Source organism: Schistocerca cancellata, chromosome 11, assembly GCF_023864275.1.
Source record: "Schistocerca cancellata isolate TAMUIC-IGC-003103 chromosome 11, iqSchCanc2.1, whole genome shotgun sequence".
NCBI lineage: Eukaryota > Metazoa > Arthropoda > Insecta > Orthoptera > Acrididae > Schistocerca > Schistocerca cancellata.
The window spans coordinates 120,596,594-120,603,643 of NC_064636.1; the positions used below are offsets into that span (position 1 = coordinate 120,596,594).

General features: G+C 45.3%; 1 protein-coding gene across 1 annotated transcript in view; it reads right to left on the reverse strand.

The window, feature by feature from the left end:
- Positions 1-5,372, reverse strand: part of LOC126108308 (ankyrin-1-like) — a 62,614-nt gene extending 57,242 nt beyond the window's left edge. The window contains exon 1 of the mRNA XM_049913529.1: positions 5,330-5,372. The gene's annotated coding sequence lies outside the window, so the exon portion shown is untranslated. The remainder of the gene's footprint in view (positions 1-5,329) is intronic.
- Between the last annotated feature and the right edge of the window lie 1,678 nt (positions 5,373-7,050).

Genomic DNA, 7,050 nt, shown 5'->3' on the forward strand with positions numbered 1-7,050 from the left:
AATTCGTAAATGCAATATTGTCAACCAGACTGAATTAGAATTTAAAGACTTCTTGGCCTTGTGTACATGAGCAAGGGGATCGAGATCATGAGTTGGGCTGCTCAGTACCGTACTGGTGCAGAAACTAAAGACGACGGGTAAAAGGTGGAACAGAGGGCTACCGTCAACGATTCACTAGTTTGCAGAATTCGAATTTTTCCGAAGTATTAAGTGGACGAATATGATTGCATGCCGTTACGAATTCAGCGACTTGCCAAAATGCCGTTTTAATACTGTGAGACAACTGTGGCGGATACATCTTATCTCGATATGTTGGAGTTGTAGTTGTTTGGACTACTCATTCCGGATTCCAGAAATTTCATCTTCCAGCAATACAAGCCTACCCTCGAGGGAGCATCGATGTTTGTTGCTACCTAAACGACGAAATTTCGCATCGCTGGATTGGCCGTAGGCGGTTAACGCAAGTACTGATCAGCTTGCAAAAGCACGTAACAATGGATGTTTGAAAATCTGAAACTGGTCACGGGTTTGTGTAATTAAGCTGTGTGTGTCGTAATTGCGGTTGTCTGCTATATTCAAGTCATAATGTTTATAATTCTACTACAGCCCTGTTTCTCTTAATGTTTATTTTCGAAAATCTAGCGATTAAAATAGGGTTTCATTGCACTGTGGCTGACTCAAATGAACTTGAAATATTAGCAGAAGGCCACTCGATCACTGACTACACAAAATAGAGGCCATAATGGATGTTACCGAGAACTCGCGTCACAGGTATGATCTTCAGAGCCATTTTGTTTCTGTTTAGACCACTCGGCCAATGGGCTTGCGAAAATTTGAAAGGGCGCGAAACACAGGAACGCAACAGTGAGACGCAGTACAAAAAACAGACAAAAAAAACCGCGGACGGGAGAGCGCGGTCTGCGCTCGTCCGGAGAGCGGGGGCTGCCGCGGGCCGCCGTGCTCACGTGTCAAGGGGCGTGCGCGGCTGCACAGGTGTGGGCCTGACCTGCCTCCACACCAGGGACAAGCGGCGCCCAGCACTGAACCCGCTGATTCCAACTGTGCGTCACCAAAACGGACATACGACGCTCTTCCAAAGCTAACATGCGTGAAATACGTGCCACACAAAAATTGTTACTGTAACATTCCATTTCTATAGCTCCGCTGAATGACAACCATACTGTAACCTGACAACCTGTACCAGAACTCTGGCTAAGCTACGGATCACTTTCCCACCACAACACTTTACAGAAAATAATATAGCAGCCACGCGTTCTGTTGTATCCGTGAGTGTGTGTGTGACGTCACGCAGCACACCATTACGCCACGGGTCAATGCCGACGGCCGCTATCAGCAGCTGCGAGCTGCTCCAGTTTAGGCAGCCGCCTGTACTGGAAATACGGGTACTTGCAGAGCCTTGATGCTTTGAGAAAAGTGAAACACACGACGGAAGTCTGAGAAAACTGCAGATTTTTTTAACTGATTAACTACTGAATGCTGTATCACCAAATGGACCACCAAGGCGACAGCGAAATTTTCACGAACCGTCTTTTTTTTCTTCATCTGAGACACTGAAGTACCGGGTGCTCATAAGTAAAATGCAGCTACTGACCGAACTCCACTGTGGTCTGTGACTATGGTAAGGCAGCGAAACACTGTAGACATGCTAACGCGAAACCAGTTGGCGCCGGAGGAAATCAATTCCAATGTTGGTTACCAGGTGCGAATCTGTCACTGTGCAACACCTCGCGGGAGTCTCCGGTGCTCATACTGAACAAGTTCTGCAAGTGGCGGTTAACAATATCCACATTCTGCCTTTCTCACTTGTTTGTCCCTTCCTGTCCACATTCCGTTGCCAATGCATTAGATATGGGAACATTTCTTTCCAGTGTAAATCGGTTCCGCAAGGGCGCATTAGCATACCAAGTTCCGCTGCCATACAGCAGTCACAGCCCACGATGGAGCTCTGTGAGTGGCTCAACTTGAGACTGCAAGCACCCAGTGGTAGGGCACGGTTCCTCCCACACGCAGGTCACCCTCAGCCACGTGTCAGGGCGATACCTCGCCACCGTCTCCACGTTCAGTCACGTTTACTGCCAACCCAAGTATCATGAGAGACACCACAGTGTCAAATTTTATGCAACTATAACATTTTACTGGTGGACAGAACACCTAATGAATTGAAAGCACCCGGAAACACTGTACACATTCCCAAGTCACGAGAGACCTTACTCCCTTATTACTGGATATCTGTGTGTGACCTAAAGAGCTGATTCCACACAATCGCTATTAAATGGCGGCCTTCTCAGGAAACTGTTTTGGCTGCCGCTACTGTTCATCCGTGAACGCCACAGTTTTCTACAAATCAGCAAATCTTATCTCGCTACACACGACACGTTTTGAACAGGTTTTTAATACGGCGTGCATCAATTGCGTTGTACATTTTGTGATAGGCGAGTATAAATACGAAAAACACCACACATAGTTCCATGTCACAGAAGTGAAGGGCATTTATAGCACTGATTCCGGGTTCTTTTTATACATAAAATTCGCGCAACTTCTATCAAATCATCCGGTCCCTCACGTGTGACGACAGTCACTTTTCCGTGACGTCACGCGTTCTGTGCTGCCATTGGATAAGGGGATCACACTGAACAGTCGTCGTGTTGATCTACCTGTTACCGAAGATAAATTTGTCAATTTTATGGTTTTGGTATTCAAATTTGCTTTTTACGACGATGTGCAGTCTAACTGACACATGGCATTTTTGAACTCTTCAAGACGGGTCGTCTTCAGTACTTTGTCATGCCAAAGTGTCTGTAAATGCGACGTCAGTGGCCACCCACTATTCCGAAACTGTGACTTACCATCAATAACGGGTAAGGCTTCTGTAACAGTATCTGGCTAAACGAAATAATGTTTACTGTAGTTTTCTGTCAAACATAATTAGCAAATGCCCCCACAAATGTCATAATTTTGACGTGATTCAGACCTCTGACGGAAACTAACAACAAATCTACCTCGATTCTCGCAATTGTTGCACTGGAAATGGCACAAATTAAATCTAGATTCTGCCGCCGTTACAGGCTGCACATAGAAATCTACACTGCACTTTAATAGTGTAATTTGAACGTGAAATGAAGAAGCTGGTAAGTGACGACGTCAGAATCACCGACATTCATTCCTCCCTCACATAATATACGACTGAAGCGCAGGCCGCACAGAACACGGCGCGTCTCAAAGATCGCTGACGCGTTGCTTTGTCGACACACCGGGCTCTCTCATCATAATCAGACAAATAGTAACACGAGAACAGCCAAACAATGCGATGCAGCGTTGTAGAGTGCTAAAAAAAAAATTGCATCAGCAAATCACAAACGAGGAGACGTGACAGAGCGATAAAAAATACGAAATGTTTATTTCGTGAAGCACGAACATCACGATAAATTCTCAAGAATTCGCCAACTACTACGCAAATGGTCGCCTGTTTGTAATGAGGGTGTTGGGGAAAGCTACAGATTGCTCGTTCACCATAACCTTTGAAACGTCCCCTTGGAACTATTATATACGACTGTGCTTAAACTGACAATATTTTTAGCGCAACGCAATCTGACTTTCAAAAATCCCTACAAAAGAATGGCTCTGACTAACATTAACCTATACCTTTCACAAATCACTTACCTCACAAAAATCTTCATTACTCGAACTACTGCAATACAGCGAGCGCCACAGACTGCACACAGCACAGCCAGTGATTTTCATACAGAGCGGTACGTAACGTTGCCAATAAGAAAACAAACAGCCTACTTACACCTTAATTCCAGAAAATTGTGAAAATACGCAAATGAACGCGAGTGCTGCGTCTCATCGCCACAAGCGTGTCGGCGTGACGCCACGAGTTGTGATTCGCGAATGGATTTCAGAATCCGCAACGCCCACGCACGAAACAGTTTCCGATGTCTCATTACTTTGCAGACGAGTACGTGTGTAACATCTGAAGTTAAGCATGTAAGCGAGATAAAGTTTACAAACGGTTTGAAATTGTTCTTAATGTGTGTTCGAAAGCAAGTGCTCATTCTGAAATACTGGGTAAACACAGTCTGCTTAATTTGCGCTGCTTTTTAAAGAAAATCCCGTTTATCGCGCGTCTAAATTTTTGACACGTCATGTCTACTGATGTGTGGGCCGTACGACGATGTAATTTTTGCAGATACCCTACGGGGTGGAAATGGAAATGAGCGTTTGGCGTCATTGGCCGGGAGGCCCCTCGCGGGGCAGGTCCGGCCGCCTTGGCGCAGGTCTTATTACATTCGGCGCCACATTGGGCGACCTGCACGCCGGATGGGGATGAAATGATGATGAACACAACACAACACCCAGTCCCTGAGCGGAGAAAATCTCCGACCCAGCCGGGAATCGAACCCAGGCCCGGAGGACGGCAATCCGTCACGCTGACCACTCAGCTACTGGGGCGGACACCCTACGGGGTGTGGGGATACTGTCTGCAAACTGCGTCGCGAATAGCTAGCTACTGATAAACTACAACGATACGTCTGATGCCTAAGTTGACTCCATGAAGAGCGACAACGTGGCCGGAGTAGGGGGGTAGCGGAAAAATCTCTCCAGTTCTCGTAGTCTTGCGTGCAGTTTCTTGGAAGTCGGTAACTGCCCTCATTCTGAAATACTGTCTGAATAACGTCCGCGTATTTCAGCGCCGTTAGTCACGTTACCTCGCGACGCGCAATGTTTCCAACTTCGGTACTTCTCTTACTGTGTGAAAGCCGTAATTTGAGATTATACTTCTGAATGAGTACATCACGACAACATTTTAGATGTCTGAATTCGGCCACATTACGCGAAACATTAAAAAATAAATTTCTGCCACGCCTGCAAGCCGCTACACGCCTTGTCGCACTAAAACTCGCTTACTCCAAAGTTCTGCGTTTGACGGTTTTCGTAAAATTGCGTCCTACGAACTTGAGAACGCGAGGTTTTCCATTTTAAATACCTATGCTACGTGAATTCTGGGGAAATCGACAGTGGCAGACCGGAACACTAGCCGACTGAATGTAGCGTTATTTTCCATTCGTTCCACGTTATTCTCGCTCAAGTTTTCATGGACTGGAGCAAGGCCATAAGTAACGACCAATAAATCACTGAACACTCAAAACGGTAATTTAACACACTGTTAGCCACCCCCTTTGTTCGTAACGGTCGTAATTTTTCAAAGTAAGACAAAGTATTAGACAAGAGCAGTAAGTGAGTTACGCGACAAAAACCACACAAAAGCGTGCAGAACATCCGCCGCTCCCATAAATTCCTGCCTTACCTTTCTGAGGTATTCCCGTGTAGACAGAAGATACACAAACTCTGTCTGGCTTTCCTCTAGGCTGCTGCGTCACAACTGGGCCGCACAGACAGCCGGCTGCCCCACCCAGCGCTGACGTCACCGGGCGGCGTTGCCAGCTCGCGCGGCAGGCGAGGGAACTGCTGCAGCAGGGCGTCTACGTCGGTGTCGGCACTGCCGGACCGCCTGCGTCCCATCCACGCCACAGTCAGTTACCTCGAACCCCGCTATACAGCTGGCAACACACACCCCCTTCGCCTGGCGCCCCAAAAACCGGATTTCGTCAACCGATTTCCCAGCACCGCTTTTGGTCAACGCAAAGATGGAACAAAGACGCTGTATTTTGGTCACGGGATGAGGAGAGGTGTGAACACAACATCTTCCGCCATCGTGCTGAGTGCCAGTGACTTATGCGCGAGCTTCGCGATTCGTATCGATCATTTGCTACTCCAGAAATGACGGACGAGTGTGACAAGTTTTTGTTAAAGAAGGTTACAGGGATATCAATGCTGAGATCATCGGTGCCTGGGCTCATGTACTACTTACTCTAACTTAAAATAAGTTACACTGAGCACGACACACATTTACCCTCAACGTGTGGACCAACTGAAATCATTCTGTGATTTCGTTGATACTGGATACGGGAAATTTCTAGGTAGTATTAAAACTAGATGGTTCTCATTATTGCCAGGAGTTACGAAAGTTACTGAACCTTTGAAATCTTGTTTTCTATCTCAGAATAGGTGTCCCACGTTGCTGAAACAAATTTTCGAAAACCAACAGTCACTTCTTTGGCTTCATTTCACACAATGCCCATTGAAAATGTTTTTAAATTCAATCCAAAAGTTGGAAATAACCACGGTTTCAGCTTGCTTTAAGAAATAATCAATACCATTTTAATTAACTTTGAAAAGGAAGGTACTTTCACTCTGTCAAAATACGAGCCTTTTACCAATTCTAAGACACTTCCACACTTTTGTGACTTGTTTGTATTTTAAAAGTAGAGTTCTCCACTTCAACCTCTGATATCATTTCATTGAAGAACACAAAAAAAAAATACTGTTTCTTGGGCTGAACTTTTAAATTTTCTGATAATTCTTAAGGCAGTAGACTCATGTGCAACATTTCAGACGAGATAGGATGCGTGAACAACATTGTATCCCAGAAACTTGAGGAATAGGAAAAAGCTAATTTGGAAACAGTTAAGAGACTGTGTGATATATTCCACACACTTAAAAGTACAGGTACTTCATGTAAAAATATAGATACGCTTGTGAGTTATGCTCCTGCTGTACTATACACAAATATTGTTGTGGAAAGAATATTTTCAACTGTGAAGTCCCTTTGGAGGGTGGAATGTGTAGTGCTAGAACCACTTCATTCCCCACAGGTGTTGTGTGCCTCATATTAGAGGCCAAAACCGAAAATAAAATTCTTTGACAACTACAGAGTAGAGGTGCTCTTATTCGGTAACTGTACTGTCTAATTATTGGATTTATAGTGAATTCTTGCTACGGGCCTTTGTCCTCAGAACTTGACTGTCGAAAGTATTTTGCTCTCTGTCCCAGTGTACTTAAAAGCAGAATAAGCAAGCATTCCTCAAAACTATATAATGTATGGATGGTCAGTGTCTGCATCAAGTAAATCCTACCCCATATTTAGCAGATTGGGTTCCGCATTTGGAGGCTGCATTCGACAGAGAC